The sequence below is a fragment of the Phasianus colchicus genome, chromosome Z (genome assembly GCF_987193195.1).
Source record: "Phasianus colchicus chromosome Z, bPhaCol1.hap1.1, whole genome shotgun sequence".
NCBI classification, from domain to species: domain Eukaryota; kingdom Metazoa; phylum Chordata; class Aves; order Galliformes; family Phasianidae; genus Phasianus; species Phasianus colchicus.
Window position 1 is genome coordinate 58567686 of NC_143476.1, and position 27211 is coordinate 58594896.

Sequence of the window (27211 nt, forward strand, 5' to 3'; positions counted from 1 at the left end):
TTCTGTTTGATGAGTAGTAAAATATTTTTATATCAGTTCAAGGATCCTGAGCAAAGAGATACACATGAATTCTCATATAGATCACAGAAAATACATGGGGAGAATAACATGAGGCGAGATGAAGCAGTAGGCATGTAAAGGAGCTACAGACGTAAGTTATTTAAGAATGGGAGAAATAAAGGTAGAGACAAGGATGCCAGCACTGTCTGCTGGAAGGGTGTTTCTGCCTGATGTTTTCTAGGACATGGTGGTACACCAGATCTTTTTTCATTAGATTTCATCCTCTCTTCAGTTGCTTACAATTACAGGGAAAGAAGCTGGTAACTCCAGTAATTATTCCAGACCCAGTTCCAAATGTGTACTAATTCTGCATTTAAATACCCCAGATTAGGAGAAAAAAAAAATCCATCTGGCACTGACATTACCTGGCCTTAAGGAAAGAATTCAATCATAACATATATGCAAAAGAGCTGGAAGGATTATTTCTGTTGAATCAGATAATGTTTAACAGATATTCCCTTGCTGATGGGTTTTCACTTATGTCTTCCTTTTTTTTTTTTTTTTTTTTTTTTTGCTTTTTGTTTTGTTTTGTTTATCTGTTTAAAATATATGGATTCTGGTTGCTAGTTTGAGAAATATGAATAATCAGGAAGGAAAAGAAAATCTTTTTGTAGCAGCAAACCAGAAGTAGATCTATACATGCCCTTGACTGATTGGAAGTGTGATTGCTTTCATTTGAACTGTGTGAACAAGGTTCCCATTATAACTAACATCTTTCAGCAGCTTTGCAAAGTACAAAAAGATCTGCATATGTGTGTGCAAACTGTTGAGCAATCTAAAGCTGAAAAAGTATTTTCCATTTTTTTTTTTTTTTTTGGCAATATCTTTTTACAGGAGGATATCTGTCTTATTAGGCAGGATGTCCTCTTTTTAAAATACAGAATGTGCACTATTTCTGCTTGCTTTTTTTCCAGTCTCAAGAATCAAAACGAATCAATCCTACCTTATGTTAAGTACCAAACTGTCAGAGACTTCCAGAAGGCAGAGACACTTACACAGAGTTACAACGACATAGCTCTGCATAAGTTCACTGGCTTACCATGCCGCCCCAGAAATGACAGAAAACCTATACCTCCCAAATGTGACAGCAGTGTGATTGATTTTATGCTGGTAAAGGTGTGCCCACAGGGTACTCATAAATTCACTAATCACTCACATATGTGAGGAATAACATTGGTTTTTTGAATTCCTGGGGGAAAGGGAGGAGGAGGTTATATTTTACACGTGTAGACCATTGCTACATAATTTCCTTTGGTCCCAGATGCTAATAGATTGTGCTTACGGAATGCCTAAAAGCTAACGTGAAAATTTATAAATATTACAGAATCACTGAATTGTAGGTTTTGAAAGGGACCTCTGGAGATCAGTCTAGTCCAACTCCTGCTAAAGCAGATTTCCTATGGTAGTGTGCACAGGAAAGCATCCAGATGGGTCTTGAATATCTCCAGAGAAGGAAACTTTGTAATTTTTCCAGGCAGCCTGTTCCAGTGCTCTGTCATCCTCAGTAAAGAAGTCCGTTATCATGCTTAGATGAAACTTCCTGCATTCCAGTTTGTGTCCATTGCCCCTTGTTCTGTCACTGGACACCACAGAAAAGAGCTTGGCCCTATCCTCTTGACACTTACCCTTTGGATATTTATAAGTGTTGATGAGATCCCCTCTCAATCTTCTCTTTCCCATGCTGAATAATACCAGGCAGCCTTATCCCCGTACCGGAGATAAACCAAGCCCTAAATCATCTTTGTTGCCCACTGCTGGACTTTCCCTAGAAACTCCATCTTTCTTGAACTGGAGAGCCCAAAACTGAACACAGTACTCCCGATGTGTCTTCACCAGGGCAGAAGAGAGAGAGAGGATCACATCCCTCAACCTGCTCATCACTGACCTTCTTGGCCACACTGCTGGCTCTTGTTCACTCAATTCTCCAGAACCACTCAGCTGTCACACAGCACAACCTTCTAGATTGTCAGTCACTCCTCCCAGCTTTGTATCATCAGAAAACCCGCATCAGTGATCACAGTCCTCTGAGCTGTGCCAGTCAGTGAGTTCTCAGTCCACCTCACCTTCACTGTCCGTTCATCTGTCCCACTGCCAAAGCTTATCTACAAGAATGTTATGGGAGACAGTATAAAAAGCCCTTCTGAAGTCAAGGCAGATAATATCCACTCCTCTGTCCTCATCTACCCAGCCACTGATGACATCATAGAAGGCTACATGACTGGTTCAAGCACGATTTCCCCTTGGTGAATCCATGTTGACTATTCCTGTTAACATTTTTCTCTCCCATTTGCTTGGAGATAACATAGAAAACAAGGGTAGATAGGACAAAGGGGAATGGTCTTAAATTGAAACAGGGGAGGTTTAGGTAAGATATTAGGAGGAAGTTTTTCACACAGAGGATGGTGACGCACTGGAACAGGTTGCCCAAGGAGGTTGTGGATGCCCCATCCTTGGAGGCATTCAGGGCCAGGCTGGATGTGACTCTGGGCAGCCTGGTCTGGTGGCTGGCAACCCTGCAAATACTTGAAACTAGATGATCATCATGGTCCTTTTCAACCCAGGCCATTCTGTGATTCTATGAAAATAAGCTTTTCCACCACATTTCCAGGGATTAAGGTGAAGCTGACTAGCCAGAAGCTTCCAGGTTCCTCCTTCTTGCCCTTTTTGAAGACTAGGGTAATGTTGGCTTTGCTCCAGTCCTTAGGCACCTCTTCCATTCTTCATGATCTTTCAAAGATGATAGTGGTTTAACAATCACTTCTGTCAGTTCCTCCAGCACTTGGGGGTGCATACTATTGGGGCTCATGGATTTGTGCGTACCACATTTGCTTAGACAAACTCAGACAAGGTGCCCCTTAACCTTATGTCTTATTATATTAAAAAAACATACATTTATTTGAAAGCCTAGATTTAAGTACTGCACTTATACTTTCATTACCAATACAGTGGTATGATTGCTTCAGCAAAATTATTTCTTTAGATATTGCAGTTATTTTTTAGCTGTAGTTCTTCACACTTCCATTAGCGCATGTCATGCTAGAATGATCATACACTCTCTGTTCTGAATAGAACTTTATATCAATTAGGAAATTCCTGTGTAGTTTTACTCTGCGACTGAAACAGACTTCACAGATTATTTTCTAGAGAGACAGTAAACCATAGTTTTCTTCTTAAAAAAAAAAATTTAAAAAGTAGAGATAAGCTATAAAAACGTATGCCACAGAAGTTAGAAGGAGGTAAGTCAGAACATCTTTGGCTGTTTATTTTTGATAGTATGTTGGTTCACAACTGTGAACCAAGAAAGAAACAGAAAGACTGAATGCCTTCTCTTTAGTGCATAAGGTGCAAGGGCCTGAAGGTCAGATAATCAGCTGCAGTAAATCAATACAATCCAATGCAAATTAAAACTATGCCAGCTAATATCATTGAATATATTTTATTCAATTATAATCTAAAAGTTATTATCTTTTAATTCTCATAAAAAATTAAGCACACCTTCTGCTCAGCATAACTGTACCAGAATAATACTATGGTTGAAGTACTTCTGGATAAAAGAAATGATAATGTGCAGTACTTCGTTCAGAGTGTAAGTACCTGAAAACAAATCTTGGCTTTTGCTGGACTGACAGGTAATTTTACCACTTATTCAGCTTCTTTAGACTAAGCAAACCTATGTGGGGAAAGAACTAGAACAACCTATGTAAATTTTTATAACTTATGTAAATCGATTTTACATAAATTTGTACAGATAACCTGAGCTTTATTTTGAAACTACCTTCACAGGGCAGAACTTTCCATGATGCAGTACATTTTGGATTAACAATTAACTTGGAAGAGGTTCAGAAAGACAGTATAGGAGAAAGCTGACTAGCAAAACAGTTCAAGGAATTTCTTGAGCTATTTACAAAATCTGAAACTCAAAAATACAGTTCCAGAGGAACCTAGATTAATATTCAGTCAGCTTTTTTTCCTCTGACTATCATACAGAAGAACCAGGGAGAGTATACTGAGCATTACAACACTTCAGTTTCCCTTTATGTTTTACTTCTAATATAGCTTTTATAATGACCATAATGTGAAGCTTTCTTTTGGCAAGGAAACTGATTAGGTGTTCGATTGAATAGTACAATACAAAGAAGGTTCCCTTCAGACAAGGTCCTTGCTCCTCTTTTGATCGAATGGGATTCTGTCAGCTCTTTTGTTTGAACATGTACAATGTGTATTTAATCAAACTGAATAATGTAATTATGCTACACTGAGATCTTTTTGTCATTAATATTGTAAGAGCTGAACTAATCTTACCTTCTTTCTTTTTCCAATTTTATCATCACGTGTTTGCAAGAAACCATTGACACAGTAATGGCACCATCTTAAATACAGTTTCCTTTGAAATATATTTCTGCCTCCAGCCAAGGGAACAAAGACTAAGGTGAGCATGAGCCTGAGATTCCTGAATCAACAGACATCTATCATATACATTTAATCCTTGTATGTTGAAGCTGTGGGAGTTCAGCTGTTGTCAGAGCACATAAGTCCATTTGTATGCTGAAGTTGATGATGATGCACTGTCACAAAAAAAATATGAATAAAAAAATACTGAAGAATGGTCTAATTCTAGGTAGATCATCTTCTGATACTGAAAACAATTAGCTTTCTACCAAATACATAGCTGCTTGACAAAGTGTCATAACACTAGCCAGTTGTGTGGTGCTGCTGGAGATTATTCTAGATCTGAAGGTTTAATCTGAAGGAGAAATTTCACCCTAGGGAGTTAATAAGCTATCTATAAGAGGTGAACTACAGGGTACTTGAACTCTTGACTTGTGTAGCTGAATATGGCTGTGTCCAAGTGTGCTAATCTAACATGTCAAACACTGTACATAATTTGGAATAGGCAAACAAAAGCATCTGGAACTGAGCCAGTAACTCCTGAGAAACTTGTGCCTTGACACCATCTCTGCGAAGTAACAGGCAACTAAATTTTCTTGTTCACTATATCTTGACATCAACTGAATAAAATGAAATTACTGAGCAGGTAAGAGAGTCTTGGACACAGAAATCAAAGTGACATGCTAAGAATGCTGAAGCAGCTACACTGCAGAATCTGAGCCCTCCCACAAAACCAGGCAGTTTGAGATGATGAGGCAGTAATCTCCCTCTAGCACATATACAGAGACACAAAGAAGAGAGAGAAATAGAGAAATAAAGAAAACTAAAAAAGACAGGATTTCTTTGATAGCATTTCACTAAGATCATTTTTGAAGCAGTCTCTTACAGCAGTCTGTCCACTGACACTAAAATAGCATACCAGTGCAAAGCCAGTTCCCATGCTTACACAACCTGTCCCTTGACATCAATCTACTAACAAAGAGGATCTGATGATCCAGTGAGTGAAAGGAGTCATGACATCAGCCCAGTCAGGAATTACTTAGCCAAAACTCCCTAAAGAAGAGTCTGTGCCTCAGTGTCAAATGAACAAGAAAGAAACATTGGCTCAGAAATGTTAAATTTTGGACATTGCCCCCATACAAACAAGACAGAGTTTCTGAGCCAAGAATTTCAAAGAGGTTTATGCTTCACCATTATCACAGCAAGGTAGCTGTATTTACAGAACAACTACACAAAAAGCCTGTACCTTGGCATTAGCCCAGCAATTGAGAATTGCTAAGTCAATGAGCTCAGAGAGGCCTGTTTTCTGTCCAGCCAGGACTACTCAGCAGTAGCAGTGTGAAGAAAACTGAGGGGATGAAGCTCTCTGTCCAGCCTCTAACACCGAGGACAGTGTAGTTGTACTTTTTAAAACTCCCCTGTCTCTCCACTGAGCAGCCCAATAAAGATTCATGACGATTTCGCATTGGAACATTTGAAGAATCAGGAGCATGGCTGCATATTTATCCAAAGAGGCTTTTACTTGTAAAGAATGTGTTACTATCAGATAGAAAATTTTGTCCAGAGGAGAAATCCTCTAATTCTGATCTCTCTTGGGAATTTTTACTTCTCATATTTCCACCTACTTCCAGCATTTTCTTCCTCACAGGGTAGAAAGAGAGCCTGTTAATAGCTTGAATTATCTGGGGAGAAGATTGTAAGTCTTCTGTCTTCATTCACAATAGTGAATACACATGTTCATACACAATAGTATAGTAAATTGCTGACAGATGTGAGGGTGGTGGATGCACAAGCAAATCACAGAAACTTCCCTGTTTCACTCTGCTGTTTCACTCTGCATTAGTGCACACAAGCACGTGAACATATCCATACGTATACACACACACATTTAGATGTCCTTGCTCTTCCTTTGTCCTCCCTGTACTGTGAATCATGCCCTATCTGACGATATGATACGCACTGGAACAGGTTGCCCAAGGAGGTTGTGGATGCCCCATCCCTGGAGGCATTCAAGGCCAGGCTGGATGTGGCTTTGGGCAGCCTGGTCCAGTGGTTGGTGACCCTGCACATAGCAGGGAGATTGAAACTAGATGATCATTCTGGTTCTTTTCAACCCCGGCCATTCTATGATTCCATGACCTTTCACAACGAAAAATTAATGCAATGCTCCTTCTCTTCTCAATTTACTCCATATTTCTAACAAAATATGTACTACCTTAAGCAAAAAATGTATTTTTATATTCCAGATCCACCAAAGGGGAGAGCTCTCTTTACTGAAATGGCATCAAACCAAGTATCACCCAGTGAAAGCTCTTGCAAATAACTGCACTTTAACACATCTCTGAGGAAAGTACAGTAGCACCCAACACAGGTTTTACTTAAAAAAAAAAAAAAAAAAAAAAGTTTCATATAGATACTGAAATACTGATGAACTTCAGAAAAATCTTTATTCCTTCATGTTGGAAAACAGGTCCAAAAGGTAGGAACTCAGTGAATGTCTTCTTTGTCCAAACTAATTCACAGTAATTATATATCCACCTTCTGTCTAACACTCATCCCAAATTTGTGCATTGTTTCTCCAGCAGAGCTAAGAAGAATGGTTCCTAAAAATAGAATTACAATATACTTACTAAGCTGATAATAAATTCCAGCATGTCCTGATGAGAGCAGGGAAGAGAATGGAGAAGGCAGCAGTACTGAAATGATGATAAAACTAGTTTGTCAAGCTACAGAACCATCAACTTATTTGTATCTGTAGGATTAGAAAATTTATTTCAGTCTAGTACTGCACTCATTTTTTCTTGGTTCATGTTCCTCAGACCAAGCACTGCAATCAGATTGATTTAGATTCCTCATATCCATGAGGAATGAATATCTCCTCCTCATATCCATGAAGAGGATAGATCCCAGTCCTTCACTAGATGTCCATGACCTCAGTAAGGTCGTGCATTATATTGGTGTGGTGTCTGATGAAACTACACTGATTTGCGTCTTATCAAAGAATATTGGTTCCTTTATTTCAGCATAGGAGTGTGCATGTTTGTGGGAGCTGGAGAACATATAGCTAAAAATGCTATGCTAAACACTAAGCGAAGTGAAAGACATGCCCAAATCATCAAGATGCAAGTCCTGCCACTGTTTTCCTAGCACTCCTCTTTCCTGCCATGTGTTGCTGGTTAGCAGCTCTGAATGTGGCAAGCATCAAAAAAAGAGAAATGTCAGCCAAATTCTGCTTGGTGGTAAAGTCAAAACAAGAGCCAAGATGGAAGTCTTAGGACCTAGGAACCTTGTTCTGGTTTTGTTTGCTTGTTTGTTTAAATGTAATGAAGTGTTCCATTACATGCAAGATTTGCATGTGATTTTGAAAACTTATGCTTAATTAAAAGGACTGACAACCCTAGATATATTTTCTTTCCTATTATTTGGTAGAAGTTCATCTTTGATCCTGAACAATCCTGACGTTCTTCAATACAGAAGCTGTTATACATACCGAATGGTATTATGTCTGTCTTCCTTTTGTTACAAATGAAAAATGGAACAAAATCTATAAGGGCTAATCTGACTTTTACTATGACAAAACTGTTCTTGCTACATACAAGACACTTATCAGCTGGATAAAGGTTATTCAACACCTTTTAATATCACTAAGTCAAGTAAGAATATGGCTTGAAAAGACTGAAAGACTTAATTTTGCTAAAACTTTAATTGAGAAACATCGTATCTGTGATAAAGTACCAGATCAAACTCCTCAAGTGAGCAAAAAGGTAAATAAAGGAAAACAAATCCAAACAAGAGCAAGAGGGACTCATGAAAGGAGAAAGTGAAATTTAAACAGTTAATGACTGTTGTATTAAAATTGTTTATGTGGCTTGTTTACATGATTCACAAATTAAAAATATATCAAGAGTTTGAACTCTATCCGAGGAAACTCATTCTAATTTCCATTTCAAACAATTACACTTAATCATAATAAATACATATAATCCATAATAAATACACGAGGTACAAAAGAAGACTCAAAACATTTTCTTAAATAGTAAGAAAAATGGCTCCCAATGAAATATAGATTTATCAGTGCCAGAAAGTACCCATTTGTTCCACAGAATATATTTTCAAAGAAAATTACCAAATTACTGGCGCTTTGTTATAAGAGAAAGATCTTTTACTCTGGGACCTCATCTTGCATCCATTCAAACCAGTAGAGCAGTTGCCATTGATTACAGTACTATAAATGCTCCACATGTGCCCTAGATTTTCTGAATCCTATTTTTACACAGGCTCTCTTTTTTTTTTTTTTTTTTTTTTTTTTTTTTTTTTCCCTTGTGCGAATGGAAGGATTCAGGTTGGATTTATGAAAGAGACTTCTGCAATTTTCTTGCAAAACAAAATAAAACAGAACAAAACAAAAAATATCCACATACAAACACCTGCCTATTATATTTGTGTATGACTTCTTTTTTGAACAAAGAGAAATATATCAAGCCTGTTTTAGTGGAGGGACAGTGGGTAAGTGCCAAGGGGTGAGTGAGGATAGATTAATTCAAATTTGGTCTCCAGATCCCTGTGGGTCTGACAAGTTAGTTTTACTGAGATCAAGTCACAGCTGTGTGACATCTTGAATAACCCTACAGGTTGATGAATGCCCTACCCTAGAAACCTTTGCTGCTATTGCCAAAATTTATGAAAATGAAACCGTTCTTCTCTCTCCTGCAAAGTACAGCTTTTTAAGATGTAAAATAAAACTGAAAATACTGCATTCTGAACTCAAACAGAAATTAATTTTTTTTTATACAGAATGTTTTAAACTACAAATGCCACCTTTAATGGTAATTTACTCATTTTCTAACACAGAGAAAGTATTTGAGCTCTAGCAGAATGGACTGTGGCATTTGGTTAGACCTTGCAGATTTAAAAGATAAATTTGTTCAGACTAAAGTTTATGTCAATCAGTTAAGATAGTGGGAGAAAATTTTGACTGAAACATATTTAATCCAAAATGTAGGGAAAATTTTAAAGAAATTGATTTTTATATGTATATTTTTTACATGAATTATTTACAGGGAAATCATGTGCAGGTATTCTGAATGTGCTGTCATCCAAATGGCAAGAAATTATCTCCGTGACTAATGTATTTTGAAAAGATATATTTTGTGCAGTACCTTCACAACATTTTTTAAGAAGTGGGACTGTAGCTAAAAAATAACTTAATTTGAACATGTCGAGAGCAATTTTGGCCTTAAATAGTGAAGTGTGCTTTGTCAGATCTTCATGAAAAAAAAAAAAACCACCAAAAAACTCAAGCTAATAAAGTAAACTCTTTCAAGTGCAGTCATGATTTGATTGCTATCTCACAATCTTCAGTTTTTACCTATGTTTTATCTATGTTTTAGGTTTTCCTTCTGTTTTCTAACATTACTCAACCAGTGTACATACACCTTGAAGTTGTATGAACATCCATCAAGGTGTGGACCTTATATGACAAATTTAATCTCAATGCTAAACAAATAAGTTTCAACAAATATTTCAAACACAAAGATTTGTTTTCATCTGTCATGAGTCAATTTTTATGAAAATTTTTATGGACTTCTATAATCATGTAGCCTGACATATTTTGCACCTGGGGCAGAATATGGGGCAACTCTGGGTATATGTACCGACTGGAGGACAAGAGGCTGGAGAGCAGCCCCATGGAAAGGGACCTGGGGGTTCTGATTGATGACAATTTGAACGTGAGTCAGCAGTGTGCCCTGGCAGCCTGTTGTGGTTTAACTCAGCAGGTGGCTGAGCACGCACAACTGTCTGCCCTCTACCCCCCTTTCCCAGCGGGATAGGGGAGACAATCGAAAAAGTAGAACTTCAGTTGAAATAAAACTTTTTATGAAGACAAAGAAAAGGAAAATAGTTATGATTATATATATATTTGTATGAGTATATACAAGAAGTGATAAGTAATGCATATAAGCGATGCAGAAGCAATTGCTCACTACCGTCCAGATAATGCCCATATAGATCCCAAGCAGCAGAAATGAGAGAGAAACTCCTACCACCTTCAGAACTCCTTTTGCTTGATGTCATATGGTATGGAATATCCTTTTGGCCAGTTTAAGTCAGCTGTCCTAATTCTGTTCCCTCTCAGCTCCTTGAGCCCTTCACTGTGAATGGCCTTGGATGGAGAGGGAGGTGACTGTCCCCCTTTACTCAGCTCTTGTGAGGCCCCGTTTAGTGTACTGCATCCAGGCCTGGGGCCCCCAGCACAAGAAAGACCCAGAGCTCTTGGAGTGGGTCCAGAGGAGGGCCACTAAGATGATCAGAGGGCTGAAGCACCTCTGGAGAAAGGTTGAGGGAACTGGGCTTTTTTAGTTTGGAGAAGAGAAGGCTCCAGGGAGACCTCACTGTGACCTTCCAGTACTTGAAGGGAGCATATAAACAGGAGGAGGAAAGACTATTTACGAAGGTGGATAGTGATAAGACAAGGAGGAATGGTTTTAAACTGAGACAGGGGAGATTTAGGTAAGATATTAGATGGAAATTTTTGACTCAGAGGGTGGTGTCACACTGGAACAGGTTGCCCAAGGAGGTTGTGGATGCCCCATCCCTGAAGGCATTCAAGGCCAGGCTGGATGTGGCTCTGGGCAGCCTGGTCCGGTGGTTGGTGACCCTGCACATAGCAGGGAGATTGAAACTAGATGATTGTTGTGGTTCTTTTCAACCCAGGCTATTCTATGATTCTATGATCTCATACAATACTGCTTAGCAGCAACTATAAACATCAATATGTAATTAACATTATTTTTCTCTAGAACCAAAACATAGCAATGTACCAGAGATGTTGAAGAAAACAATTCTACTCATCTGAAACTAAGACACAGCCAAAAGGGCCAACCATATCCAGGGGTTCATCAGGTCCATCACTGCCACTGGGCATGGGGAGGGATTGTTGAGCTCTGATCTGTGTGCCTCACCTTGAGCACTGATCTGGGTGCCACAATATGAGAAGGACATAAAACTATTAAATAGAGTCCAAAGGAGGGCTATGAACATGGTGAAGGGCCTGGAGAGATAGATATATGAAGAGTAGTTGAAGTCTCTTGGTTTGTTCAGCTTAAAAAGAGGTAACTGAGGGGAAACCTCATGGTGGCCCACAGCTCCTCACAAGTGGGGAGTGGAGGGGCAGAGCAGAGCTCTACTTTCTGATGACAGTGATATGATACAGTAGAACAACATGGAGCTGCATTGTGGGAGGGTGAAGTTGGGTATCAGGAAAAGGTTCTTCACCAGAGGGTGGTCAGCATTGGAATATGTTTCTGGGGAAGTGGTAATGGCACTGACCTGCCACTGTTCAAGAAGCACTTGAGCTATTCCCTGACCATTGTCAGGGATGCAATGAAGGAAAGTAAAGCCTACTTGGAATTAAATCTAGTGAGAAAGGTCGAGGACAAAAAAGGAAAAACTTCAAGTATATCAATATCAAAAAGAAGACTAGGGAAAATGCAGGCCCACTGCTGAATGAGGTGGGTGCCCTGATAAGAGAAGACACTGAGAACGTGGAATTACTGAACACCTTTTCTGCTTCAATTTTTATTGAAAAGACTGGCCCTCAGGTACCTCAGACTCTGAAGGTGAGAGACAACAGAAGACCTCCCTTAGGTGGAGGAATATCTGGTTAAAGAACATCTAGAGAAACACAACACACACAAATCCATGAGCTCTGACGGAATGCACCCATGAGTGCTGAGGGAGCTGGCAGAAGTGGTTGCTGAATCATTCCGTACAATCAAAAGACAGGTCATAGAGAGGCATTAATGTATTCTGTTCTTATTCATTGTTTCAAATATTTAATTTGAGATTTGATGAAACACATGTGTTGCATTGTTTTTAACAAGGCTGTACTAATTAGCAGATAAAAATACAAAAGAAACCTAGGATCAAAAAAGCAGCTGAAATATGAGTAGACAATAAAAAATTGTCTAGTAGCTGTAGTTTACATTTAAGGTTTGACATAATAGGTAGTTTGCAATGTGGTATGAATCTCAGATGCACTCCACCCTTTTTAAAACCAACTTCAGGAGATGGAGTTTTTTTTATTATGTATAATCAATGAATATATGGATGTTATAATTAAGGAATATGCAAGAAAGTTAGGCTAAACAGATTACCACGCTAAAGAAGAATGGATGGAAAGCTTATCCTTCTCACTGAGAAGACTCCAAGAGAAGCAATCTCCAAAACCACTCCTCAGTGGTAGTCAGCTCTTAAATGGGTCTAGGAGAGGTGGAGCCAGGCTCCACCCCTTCCAGTAGCACAGGAGAATTGCCTTCACCTGTGCTCCCAGGGCTGACTCATTGCTCACCTCAGGTGGTCAATCAGAGGTTCAAGCCATGATTCAGCAGTTCCTATACAGTTACACTAAAGTACTTTTCTTATGATGGTATGTCTGATAGCTGCAATGGCTCTCTACATCAAATATCATGCTCCAACAGTGACTGCTTCACTGAAGGGTGATTGTGTGCGTATGAGGGATTATACAAACCATTAACTTGTAAATGAAATTTTGAAAACTGATAATAACTCAGTACAAACAGCTGAGATTTCAAACAGCCAAAGTGGTTAACTCATCAAAATAGTGGTGGAATGCAAAAGCTGCAAGCTACTCTTTCTTGTGAAGACTATTTCCTTTTCTTCTACATATTGAATGAATCTGCTCCTGTTTTGTTTTGTTTTGATCTTTTGTGAGTAGTATTGTTAATTAATCAGTGGTTACTTATCAGATAGGTATCTTAAGGTTCTGTAAGCAAAAATAAATAATGAAGCAAAATAACAACAACTTACTGTTCTTGGAATAAATTCACTAAGCTTTCAGAATGAGATTACTCAGAAGAAATGCCATTAAATTTCGTCCTTTGATCCTCCCTATGACCTTATTTGATCTGATGTGTTTACCTGTTCACTTCAAAAATGGTTTGTCTTTGGACCAAAGTTGCTCCTGCTTTAGAAAACATCTAAAGCATTTGATTTAAATTCTGGAGCCAAGACTAACCCCGGCTACAAGATTTAAAGAGGAGAAAAATAAAGCATTTCATCCCTAAAATGCATCAATTTCAAAGTAAATGGAAAAAAATCATGGCTCAGTTTGGGCCTTGTTGTGGATCAAAGAAGCATCACTCTCAAAATGCAAACATCTCTTGAAGTATGCTTAAGTCAACAACAAAGTGTTGACTACTAAAATGAGGACCTTATTTTTATACATTAATTTGTTTTTGCTAAGGTAAGAGCCAAGTGTGTCTGTCAAATCAAATACGGACTGAATAACAAAAATTGCTACTAACATACAAGTGATATACTAAATAAGAAACACTGCATTTTTACTGTGCTTATTACACAGAACTATGAGATGAGAATATGTATAACCTACCCACAGCTCCTTGAAATATGCAAAAATCCACAAGCCAGTGTTATTACTGAAAAAAATAAGCAGGAGACTAATTACAGAGTATCTCCTCTCTTCTGAAGAGGAAAAAATGAGGTTCAGCATGACAATTACAAAATTAGAAGGCACAAAACTAATAAACTCACTCTCACCTTCCCCATCTTGGAGCTATGAGTTCCAAGTTTAAGCAGTTCAGGGGAGAATTTCTTCTCCTGTTGACCGAATAGCACCAATGCAAATGGTGGCAACTGCTCAAACAACTGATATCAAAATGGCAGCGGAGAAGTGGCAACGGCTGTGGTATTTCATCCCTAGATCTTACATCTTTTCTCAGTTTCTTACTTATCCAGCGCTATAAGCCTGATTAATACATAAAAGTAACAAACAGACAAACAAACGACAATAACAAAACCACCAGAACCTAAGGATCTCTCTCATATTAAAGTCTAATTTGGCATGGAAACTTGGTCAAGGACTTTGAGAATTTTACCTTTTAATTCAATAACAGCACACACGAAAATTGGGGAAGTAAAAAAAAGCAGCAAAAAATATCTGAAAATGCATTTCTTAACATACGTGCTGGTGTGTTGTTCTGTATCTTAAAAACTACACTCTTGGCCAAGCCTTGCCATTTCAGATCACCCAAGGAACAACAAGCAGCAAGGTAAACCCTCTTCTCATTTTCATCTTAATGGCGATTGCAAATCTTCCTGTTGTTTAATGGTTATTTAAGCCTCTTTAAAAATATGAAGTAAGGAAGAATTTGATAGATTTCATCTTTCCCTTTTAACTTTTTAAGCTGAGAAAAGCTGGTGAATTTTGTTTTTCCTTTTTTTTTTCCCCCTTTTTTTTTTTTTTTTTTCCTTTTCTTCCAAACAGCTCAGGTTTCCTTCCCTTGCATAAGTTCTCATTTCTCATTTACATCTTAATATTTCTGTATCTAAAAATAGATATTTCATCTCATTGCAGACTGCATTTCTCAGAGATTTTACCATTAGCCTTGTCGGACAGGCATGTCAAGTAAGGCTTTACAGGCTAAGGCTTGCCTTTTGCAAAGTTTTGTTGGCATCCTTCATAAAGGATACGATTTAGTGAAGAGTAAATGTTTAATCAACTTGAACAGTTACATTTAGAATTACAAGCATATCCTCTGAATATAATAAATATGAGGTCTACTCCAAAAGCAATGCCTCTTATTTTATTACATTGATCCACAATATCAGAGGTAGATGTTGGTGATATGGCAGTAGAGGTTGAACCTTCCCACCAGTATTCCACTACATTTTGCTGACTCGTGACAAATGGCAGCAGAGGGATAGTTTGACACAATGATGTATGATGTGACAGTGCATTAGAAGCAGAAGTGTGGCATTCAGTGTTGGAATACCACAAAGTTTGCACCAGGGGGATCACACGAATGCTCACACGGGAACAGAAAGAACACCATATACAAGTCTGTTAGGATCTATTGAACAAATGTGAGACTGAATACGACAGTATCCTGGGTCACATCACTATTGGTGAAGAAATGTGGTGTCACTGCAACAAGCTGGAGTCAAAATGGCAGGCCATGGAGTAGTGACATGTGAATTCACCAATGAAGAAAAAGTTAAAGATGCAGACTTTAGTGGGTAAAGTGTAGTAAGCTGTCTTAAAAAGGGGTGATCCTTCTGGATTTCCTGGAACCCAGATAAACCATCTACTATGACAGCTACATCACAGTGCTGACTAATCTGAAAGCTCAAACTTTCAGAGTCAGGCCAGAGAAGAACACATTTCTCTAGAGATACAATAACAACAGGCTCCACATCTGTTAGAAGATCAAGGAGTATTTTTCCAGTCTTAGCTGGACTGTCTTACTGCACTCATTGTATAGTCCAGATTTGGCACCTTTTGATTTCTATTTGTTTGGGGTTATGTGGGTAAAATTTTCCTAGTGATGGTAGCTGTGAAACAGTGGGTCACCTCCACTGAGGCAGATTTTTTTGAGCATGGCACACAGGCCCTTGTTCATTACCGACAAAAACACAGAGCTAATGGTGGTGACTATGTTGACAAATAATGTTTTGTAGCTGACAGCTTCAATTATCAAATAGTGCTATTGTGATCTTTTTATCTGTTGTATTTTCCATGGAAATACATAGGAACATTACTTTTGGAGCAACATAAATATTAAACCTTCATGATATGAAGACACTATGAATTGACTGATCACGAAGCTTTGCTTCACAAAGTATGTACACTGTTATAGGCTTTCTGCCCTACTTCTCCATCTAACATAAAATAATTATCACTGTGATTTAGAATAAATGAAAACAATACCCATAAAATGAGAGATTTTTTCTGCAATTATCTTCAGTATTAGTTAAACAAAAACAAATGACAGAGGCTTAGATTGTCTGTCTATTATTCATGCTATTGCCAAATATTTCTGGTTTCAATGTCTAGTTTTGGCTTAGAGTGAAAACATCGTAGGCATGTATTTAGACTACAGTGTTAGGCTTTAGTGCACATAACTTTAGTGCACATAACTGTTACTGCAGTACACGTTTACTGCTGGAATACGTTTCTTATTTTGTTGGGAAATTTTTGTTTTCAATGAAATTAGCAAATTAGCACTAATTATGTACACTGATTATCACTATCATAGTGTACTGTGATGTACACTATCATATCACTATCATATCAGTGTATGCGCAGACAAGAGTTTGGATAGGAGTATCATTGTTCCATGGCAATAAAACTGACAGACAGCTGAAGACAGGAAGGACTAAGTATGCATATATGAAGAGAAAGGGTCTTTGAGGCATTTTCAGACTATTTTCTCAAATTCCTTCTAATTATCTTCTAATTCTGGTTTGACTTTTCATCTCACATGACAAGCTTGAGGGAGCACTGAAATAAGTTCACTAACATTTTTTGAACTAGAAACTTCCAATGCAAACCCCTCTCTGCTCAGCCTTTGTGAGGCCCCTCTCTTTGATTCTGTGATTCTGTCCCTCATCTGATGATAATTGTATGCCTATGCATTTTGTTTTTGGATGTTTTTGTGTGTATTTTGTTTTGTTTTTCCATTGAATGATGCTATTTATCTTCACTGTTCTTTATTCGATCCTTCTTAGTCACAGAGCATGGTAGTATTCTCTGGAAGCTTCCTTCTGCATCTCTGTTAGAGATCTGACAATGCTTAGCTCCACAACAATTTGCGAAGTGGAAATATCCTACCAGTTATGAAAGCTATCACAAAGTCTGCCATACTCATCAGAGGTTGAACTTAGCAATAGGGCAATATAAAAATGCTATTTAAGATTGGAGTTATACTACATCTAGAAACTCTCTGTTGGATCCTGGTGTTGAGTCGTCCATGGGGATGATCCTTTTAACAACAGTAAGCTGCACCAACATTCTGAGGGACTGAGGCTATCAATATAAGCAAGGCTTGTGCTGGAACTGCCAGTTCAGATTCCCTCATTAGAGCACAGCTTGCTGCTCTCTGACAGCATCCATTCATATATACACCTTATCACAGCACACTTCTGTTGTTAATAATACACAATGAAAAAGCAGTATGTATGAGAGTCTTGAAACACATTTGGAGAGGATACACTCTTATTGAAAAGTCTAACAAATTAACATAATCTAATTTCTACAGCAGATTTTGATAGCAGATTATGGTTTTTTGGTTGTTTTTTTTTAACCACTTTTTTTTTTCTTTTCTTTTCTTTTTCTTTTTTTTTTTTTTCTGCTACAGGATTAAACAGTTCCAATCACATCTCTTAGCTTTGCTATTGCACATGATTTGTCATCATATGTTTCTGATGCTGTTATATTTATCTGTTCTTAGATCTCCTAATCCTGTTAGGAGAGGGTTAAACCTCCTAAACCTGGTCAAAGCAGTACACTTTCTAAATACTCAGTATATCAAACACCTTCAGAATAGAACAGTGCACTGAACTGCATACACAGAAGGTGAACATGGTCATATGAACTATGGCATGCAGTGAAAATAAATTTTAAAAGCATCAAAAAGTTTGTTTTGAGGCAGAAAAGCACCAACTTGCGAGACGTTTTAATGTTTCATGACACAGACATTCCAAGACCTTTTTTGTTTTACCTACTAGGGCACTACAACAACATTCACTTCTTTAAGCATAAGAGAGAGAAAAAGAACTTAAAGCTACAGCGAAGAGAGAGGCAGGATGCAGAGGAAATCCTAGCACAGTGGTCTGGCCTGTTATTTCATGACAAGAAAACATCTCTAGAATGAGTTTTTATTGGTGAAGTGAAAGATAGCATGGGGAGCCTGGATAACCATTTTATCAGCCAGGATATTATAGTTGACAGCATATATATAACATCTTTAAGATGCATTTGTTTTTCTCAGTACAATTCCTTCCCTTCTTTACAGTGAAATTTAAAGTAGAAAAAAGAAGAAATGACTCCCAAAGTGTACAGAGTTTTTAATCTTTTATAAGTTAATACGCATATTAATAGACAATAATGTAGCTCAGTGTATTTTTCTCATATATATGTATCCTCTCAAGATAATCTTGTCAGTATTTACCTTCATGTTTTGCATATGTACATCAGTCTGGCATTTCTTGAAATGTTAAGTAGCATCGACATCTTATTGCAATTTTAACTTTCTCTCTCGTCTTTGTATTTATAACTCTAAATGTGTAAATAGGCTGTCCAAGCCTGTTGCTACCTGCTTCTGTACAGGCAATGAGAAGAGCACGCTGAAATTCAAGTAAGAACAGTGTAATGATTGAACAAAATATACTAAAACTCTTTGGAATGTCAATTCTGCTAAAAAGGCACAAAAACAAACAAACAAAGAAACAAAAAAAAACTTAGCAAGAATCAGTTTAAGCATGAACCACAGATTGTGGCCTTCTCTTCTCTAAAAGAAGATTGCTAGAATTTCAGTGGACTTATGTCACAGAATTGTAGAATCATAGAATCTTCTGAGTTGGCCTTAAAGGATGGCCTTAAAGGCCATCTAGTCTAACTCCCCTGTGATAAACAGGGATACCTACAGCGAGATCTGGTTGATCAGAGCCTCTCCAGCCTGACCTTCAGTGTCTGCAGGGATGGGGCATCCACGTCTCTGGGCAACCTGTTCCAGGCTCATCACACTTATTGTAAGAAACTTACTCCTTGTGTCCAATCTAAATTTCCCTTCTTTTAGTTTGAAACCATACCTTCTTGTTCTATCATCACAGACCCTGCTAAAGAATCTGTCCCCTTCTTTCTTACAGCCCATCTTTAGATGCTATGAGGCCACTCTCAGGCCACTTCAGAACCTTCTCCATGCTGAACAGCCCCAGCTCTGACAGCTTGTCCTCATAGGGTGTTCCATCCCTTGGATCATCTTTGTGAGCCTCCTCTGGGCATGCTCCAACAGCTCCATGTCTCTCCTGTACTGAGGACTCCACATCTGGGCACAGACCTCCAGGTGTGGTCTCACCAGTGCAGAGTAGAATGTCAGAATCACCTACCTTAACCTGCTGACCACACTTCTTTTGTTGCAGCCCAGGATACAGCTGGCTTTCTGGGCTGCAAGAGCACATTCCTGACTCACATCCAGCTTGCCATCCACCAATATCTCTAAATCTTTCTCAGCAGGCTGTGCTCCATGCTAACATATCACAGCTTGTACTGGTAGCAGGGGTTGCCGCAACCCAGGTGTGAGACCTTGCATTTGGATTTGTTGAACTTTATAAGTTTCACCTAGGCCCACTGCTTGAGCCAGTCTAGGTCTCAATCATATCCTTTTCTTATGTCCTAATGAGCTTTCTTAAAGATCTGCCAGCTCTGCTCCACTCCCGTGCCTTGAAGACAGATTGGTAGGGGGTTTTGTGAACTAACTTCTTGAAGAGCTTGACTTTGGATTTTCTAAAATTAGAAACTTTATTCTTTGTCTGTCTGATATCCATCATGTGTTTTAACTTCCTAATTGCATTGCCACTACAGCCCAGGCAGCCTCCAGTCCTGATGTCACTAACCAGTTCACTCTCATTGGAGAGCAACAGGTCTAACACTGCATCCCCCCTGGTGGAACTATCTATTACCTGTCTTTGGAAGTTATCCTCAATACATTCTAGGAGCCTGCTGAACTGCATACAGTTCATTGGTTTGTTCTGTAGGAAGTCTCTTTCACTTAGGAAATAAACCTTTTGTCTTGTCTTTTTATGTATATTTCATTCACATAGAATTAAAGGACCTCTGAAAACCTCACAAGACACCTTTTATTTATATAATGAGAAAATAATGTTAAAAAATGTAATACTGAAATCCTATTCCAGCTCACTATACAACAATTTCCTCAGATAGTGTCACATTTATGTTGGGGAAATATATATAATTCTATCTTTTCAAAATCTTAGAGTTTTTTAAGTCTTACTGTTCTCAGATAATGCCAATTGATGTCAACTTTTACTTCACCTCTATTATAGAGGCTTCAGAGATAGTTTTAGACAGTAATGCTAACAGTCTAATGGATTTCTGTTTACATTTGGGCACCTAACTGCCCTCTACTCCCCTGAGAAATTCAACCTAGAAGTATCAAAGATTTGAAGAGAAATATTCACATATTCATACAACACAAACATAAGCTCTTCGTACTGCATCTGGGCATGAAAACCTGTCATCAAGACCAAGAAAGTGTGCCTGCTGTGAACAACCTACTCTAATTGTACCAGCACAGACCTTCTGCCCATGCTCTGGCACAAGAATTGGTGTTTGCTCAGTGGGAATTTGACAGCACTGCCTGTATTATTCATGATATGTCCTTGAGCAAGGAGTAATGCTTCTATTAGGTATGGGAAATCAGTCTCTTTTGTAGCTCAGTCTAAAGGGCCTCTAAGCAGGAGCTGGCAATTGTACCAAATTACATATAATTGTTCATGATGAATTTGCAGTGTAGGCTAGAGTTTGCTAGGAACTCAGCTGAGACCACCATACTTATTTAAGTTTAGTTTGGCTCGTGTCCAGTACTTTGCTCACTAAGCTACAATCTCTTCAGAGACTTTTTTTTCCCAAAGCAGAGCCTTCCACACAACAAAAAATGTTGAATCAGTTTTATGTTTCTTGCTTTGTTAATCTTGTTTGAGGCACTCAGTGAGACCAGGCTTTATGCTATGTTGTGAAATCATGTTGTTACCTGGATAGCTAACATGCCTCTAAAACTGCTGTGAAGAAGAAAGAAAAACTCAACCCATTACTTAGTATAACAGCAATTACAGACCGTACTTCTTTTCTCCTGTATCTTCATGGCATGTGGTAGGAAGTGAATGTCACAAAAATAATGAAGTCATGACAGTGTATTAGAAATGCCAGGGCAGATGAGTTGTTGCTGGTTATCTGTTTAACAGGAATGTCAATTTACTAAGAAGGGACAAACATACTCACTACCTTGAGGTGCTGACCAGTTATGAGGAAGTTACAGAGGTGTATGCTATCTGGATTAATGCATAGAAGTTCCCCAAACTTCCTGCAAATTACTATTTCTGCTGAATGTCTTTACATTGCTTTGCTACACATTCATGATGGGGGCCCAGTTCAGTGCCAGAGTCCAATGCTTGTTATGTTCTGAGGCAAGGCTGTGTTAAGAAGTTCCACCTCTTCCCCATTACCCATTGTTTCCTCCCCTCCTGAGGATGCTGTACCTCTGATTTGCCCAAGGTGTAGCACAAGTTGTGGCACTCTGGGAGGCACAGACATGGGATAAAGCAGCTCAGATTTACTGTGGTTGAGGAGCATGACCCCATCTTGCCTGAGGATCTGTGGAACACAGCAAAAATGTTTAGCATCCACAGTTAGCACTTGCACATCTTGTGGGAAAAGTAACAGAGCTTTTTAGTTGCTACTGGTAAGTATTCAAGCACTGCTCACACAAGTGCCAGGCCTTTCTTTGCTCTGCAAAGGCACAAAACCCCCAGACACATGTTCTCTCTGTAATGATACTTGAAACAAATGATAAAATTGGATCCTTAATTTGCACTAGCTTGGGGCCATGCTTCTTCTGTGACCATTTCAGTGATAGGAATAGTGGTAACATTAAGTCAGACGCTGGTTCTGTTAAGCTTTATTCCAATCAATTTTCTCACAGACAAATTTTAAAAATGAAAACTGGAACTTCAAACATTACTGGTCTCTGTACTTTTATTCTTTATATATCTGTATAAACAACAGAAACAAGTGACTGACCCTTGTCTTTGAAGTAAAAACTGAGTTTGAACACTAAGCTGACAACAGAGAGTACATGAGGTCCTAGTCCTGACCTATAACCACACCCTGATCCACACAGAACTGATCCTGAAAGTGGTGAACTGATTTCTTGCATACAACCTGCAGGTCTGTGAAGTAAAACAGAAAAAAATGAACAACTCCTGCCACTGTTCCCTATCCCCCCATCTCCTCCCAAAAGATTAAAAACAACAACAACAAAAAGAGAGAGAGAGAGAGAGAGGGAAATAATGGATTAAAAATCAGGCAAGCTTTTGATAAACCAAAGGTTCCTTATTTTGTCACATGATTTAATGAATAAAGGGAGACACAAAACAGTATACAATATGGCAAAGGAGAAAAAAAAAGTACTTTCAGAAACTCTAGTGTACTCTGCAAAAACTGTAATTTGTTATATTTGTGGAATATTTCTGGTGGTTTTATCCTCTTTTGAAGTTATTTGTTACAAACAGTTCAAAAGATCCATTTATATTTGTATGAATTTCTAGGTTTTCTCCCCTAAGCTGGTTCAGCAGCACAATCAAACTGCAAGTATAGTAAGATTCAGTAAAAACTGCAAGGAAATGAATGAAATTACAGGAAAATGCATAATACCACTGAAGACAACAAATAGGTTCAGAGAGATATTCTCTCACATCTGCCCCATTCTTTCTCCCATTCCCCTGCTAACTTAAATAAAAGACTGGTTAACCTTGTTTCTAAGTCACTTCAGTGACCAATTCCAGACACATTTTCTCCACAATGAACACAAATCAGTTTTATCAGGCTACTACTTTCATACTACAGTGTATTTCCCTTGGTGTCTCAAGGGTATCTGAGATGACAGCAAAGAGTGTTGCATCTATGAAAGGTCTTTTCTGTAGTAAGTCATTTTGTACTCAGAAGTTTCTTGGGAAATGGGTAAAATATTCAGAGAATTACAGTCTTTCTGCATAAATTAAGAATTCCAGTGCTACTTTAGTTTCTGTGTTTCAATTTTCACTATATTTTTTTCCTTTTTGATCCTCATCTCCAGAAACAAGGGGTAAAAAATCACACATCTATGGTGAAAGGCAGTCCCAAATAAGGTAGCCCACACAGTCCAGCTTTCATTGTCCCTAACAGATGAAAGTCAGAAAATGACAAATCTGAACTATAAGATGGGCATGGTAGAATAGTCTAGCCAAGATTGGCAATGTGCTTCATAGCTTTTAAATTGATATGGGAGCTAGCACTGTTTTGTTGCAAGAAAAAGGTTATGTTCCTCTCTTGTCTAATTTTGAAGTTTGAGACTTGAGCTTAGCTTTGCAATGCAGAGGTCAGAGTTGGTGGTTTGTCTGGGTTCCAGGAAGGACCATTCCTTTCTACCCCAGAAGACAGTGTGCATCACATTACACAGTGGTGTCTTGAACTTTTTCTTTTGTGGGGAATACACGTCATCATTCTGTGGACTGCGTTTTCGCTCCACCTCATAGTGATGACACCACGACTCATCATCGATAATGGTGCAATCCAGGAAACTGTCACCTTCAGCCTCGTATTGGTTCAAAAGGTCCTCACAGACTTACATATGGCGTCATTTGTTTCTATGTAAGCACTCATGCAACCAGCTAGGCATAATGTTACCACCATCATTTTCAATGCACTGAAGCCAGTATTCAGCTCTGTACGCAATTCTCTGGTTGTAATCTGCTGGTTCACACAGAAGAACTGATTGAGGTGCTCTTTATTTCATGCTGTGCATGGCCATTCAGAACGTGACTTGTCTTTCATGTCACTTTCACTACTGTCATCCAGCCACTCAGCCCCAAGCCTATAGCGCTACATGGGGTCACTGTGGCCAAAGTGCAGGACCTGGCACTTGGCCTTGTTGAACCTGATCCCACTCACCTCAGCCCAGCAATCCAGCTCATCCAGATCCCTCTGAAGGGCCTCCCTACCGTCAGGGAGATTGACACCACCTCCCAGCTTGGTGTCATCTGCAAACTTACTGAGGGTACACTCAGTCCCCTCTTCTAGGTCATCAGTAAAGATATTAAAGAAGATGGGTCCCAGTACCAATCCCTGGGGGACGCGTTAACACTTGTAATGAGTCTCCAGCTGGACTTAACTCCATTCACTACCACCGTTGGGCACGGACCTCTAGCCAGTTCCTTAGCCAAAGAAGTGTATACCTGTCCAGGCCATAGGCAGCCAGTTTCCCCAGAAGAAGCCTGTGAGAGACCATGTCAAAGACTTTGTTGAAGTCCAGGCAGACTACATCAACAGCCTTTCCCTTGTCTACCAGTCTGGTCACCAAGTCATAGGAGATGAGGTTGGTCAAGCATGACCTGCCTTTCATGAACCCGTGCTGGCTGAGCCTGATCCCCTGGCTGCCACAGACATGCCGTGTGATCTCACCCAAGGTGATTTGCTCCATGACTTTCCCTGGTACCGAGGTTCAACCGAGGTGATTGAACCAAAGAAGCTCCTGAAGTACCTGCTAACATCCATCATTCTGGGATTTTGTGAATATTATTCAATATATGTAACAAATAATATGTAACAACATATTTAACATCTGTAAATAATATAAATAATAAGACATATCTTCAATATCACACATGATATTACATAAATATCATATTAATAGCATTGTGAAGATGCATTAACTAGCACAGAAAATTATAAAATATTTAATATTAATTACTTAATATCATTAATGTTTGATATTGATATGAATAATTATAATAATAATAAGATGAATAATATATAAGATGACTAGAATTAACATTCAGTGGGGGGAAATTTCAAAATGAAAAATTACTTTCTCAGTGAGAGAACAATAATTCTGATGAACACTAGTTTTGCCTTTCCCTGAAGCATTTTCTCATTGGTTATTTAGTAAACAGCATCTTTGCCAAGAACAAAAGAACTGCCACATAGAAAGCATAAATACTTGTATCTAAGTTGCCAAGTAACATCATCACACCTTATTACTCTATAAAAGAGAAAAGCTAGGCTCGACTCCATTCACATCCTGTATGATGTTGTTTTCATACTGTTGCACACAACTATAATCCAAGCTTTCATCCCTACCTCTTTTCTCCTCGCTTTTATAATGTTAAGGAAGGAAACCTTGGGGGAAAATGAACTGCTGAAATTCAAACACATGTACTGAAAATGACAAAAGTATTCTCTGGGAATAATCAGTCAGGATTATATATTTCCTCAGTTTGCCAAGGCAGGTTGACTTCAAGCCAAACTGGCTCCTGTTGGGCTACAACTTACAATTAATGCTCACTTCATTTATCACTGCTTAGGCAGGGATCTAGGAAACGGAAATATCATTTCAAGTAATGTAATTGTGAGTAGGAGGGAGAGAAAAGTAAGGAGAGTGAGAGAAGAATGGTTCTTAAATCTAATGAAATGTCATAGGGAAAGGAGATTGAAGTGGAACTCTGAAGGATACCTTCATGTTGAATATTACGCTGAACCTAAATCCTCTGAAGTAGTTTGTAGATGCAACCCATTACTTACTTAGTGTGCCAAATCTGAATTGAAGTTTGAGAAACTTAAAATTTGAGTCCTGGTTCTGCATCCTCTATTTTGAATATTGTACTTGTGTCTGTGCTTATTTCTGTGTTATAACACTTATAATTATTTCCTTTTTAAATGAAACAGCCTTAGTCATCTGTTTTTCTCCTTCTTTAATAAGCAAGAAGGCTGCTTTACAACATAAGGGGAAACCAAGTAGAAAGTTATTAATGGTTATTACTTTTGTAATAATACTCTAAATATATATGAAAAATCAGAAGCAAAATTTTAATTCCAAGTTAATACTCTGGGATTAATATGAAATATTGCAAATAGTAAAAATGAATAACTAGCAAAATTCAAAGGACATTATTAATATACTTGCTTCAGGTTTAATGTTTGGATTCATCTTTCTGTAGCTAATATGTCTTTAGATGGCATTACATATCTTTATGATTTCTGTGCCAAGACTTTTTGATCACCTGTCCCTTGTAATTACTTGAAAGCTTCACTTTCTTGCTGCATTTGGATTTGATTTCCTGAATTGCTGTCTTAAAATTTTAATCCAACTGTTCCTTGCAGCATCCCAGCTGTTACCCATTCAGATCACTTGTCTGCTAAACTCTAAGGCTAGCACTTATTCATCATAATCTGAAGTCCTCTCATAACACTCTTTATTTCCTCAGTTGTTACTTTTTATAAAAGAATTGGCTTCGTATTTTGTGTGTGAAAGATTTGGATTCTTATATCTGTTTTAACTTCCTTAATAACTTGAGGAAAACAAAAATTTCTCTCACTTTTTCATTTCTAGAACATGATTGATGTCTTCCCCTATGCCACTAAACCAGCTTATAAAACTTCTGAGGTAGGTGTGACTTCCTGTAGACTTCCTTGTTAGTAAAGCAAGAGTTTTTCATTGATTTTTGTTTATTTATTTATTTATTTAATTGCAGTTATGTTCGATTTGGCTTTCTCTCACTCCTTCTCTCTTATTTTAACATCTTGTCAATGAAAAATAAGTACTTCTATTAACATAATTAGGGTTGGTTTTTTTTTTCATGTTTCTAGGTGTTTTTTTCGGCTCACAGACATTTGAGAGATTTGTGAGATTTGTGATAGAAGCAAACCACTAAAATTATTTTTAGTAAATCTTGATCTAAATCAGAAGAAAGAAGTTTAAGGGCTTCTTACTATGGGCATATCCCAGGCAAGGATATTTGAATATGAGTAACAGTGAAAGTGATGTTTGTTCATTGATGTTCATTAAAATAAAGTCAATAAAGCAATTATTTCTGAAACTAAAGGTGTGCTTAGTACTTTTGTAAGGCACAGCACAAAACTTAACTGAATATTAAAAAAAGAAAACAAATGCAAGTGGATGCATAAAAATACACGTTCACGATTCACTGACATACTCTCATTAGTAGCACTAATTTTCTTTGCAAAGAAATGAATTATTCCAGAGAATATTATTCTGAGCTCTGTGTGTGAAAGTAATTAAAACTGTTGGTATGTAACATAAGTAATCAGAAGAGAAAACAGAAAGTCTGCACCATTTTATCTGAACAAGAAAACAAAACTCAGATTTCC

The 27211-nt window shown here is 38.1% G+C and overlaps 1 protein-coding gene and 1 long non-coding RNA gene across 3 annotated transcripts in view; one reads left to right on the plus strand and one right to left on the minus strand.

The window, feature by feature from the left end:
* The window catches only part of ADAMTSL1 (ADAMTS like 1), a 413510-nt gene that overhangs the window by 206349 nt on the left and 179950 nt on the right, over positions 1 to 27211 (minus strand). The window lies entirely within an intron of this gene.
* On the plus strand, positions 867 to 6855 carry LOC149913014 (uncharacterized). Its single transcript, XR_016461663.1, has 3 exons — positions 867 to 2303; positions 4403 to 4489; positions 6696 to 6855. It is a non-coding gene; the product is annotated as an uncharacterized LOC149913014 (long non-coding RNA).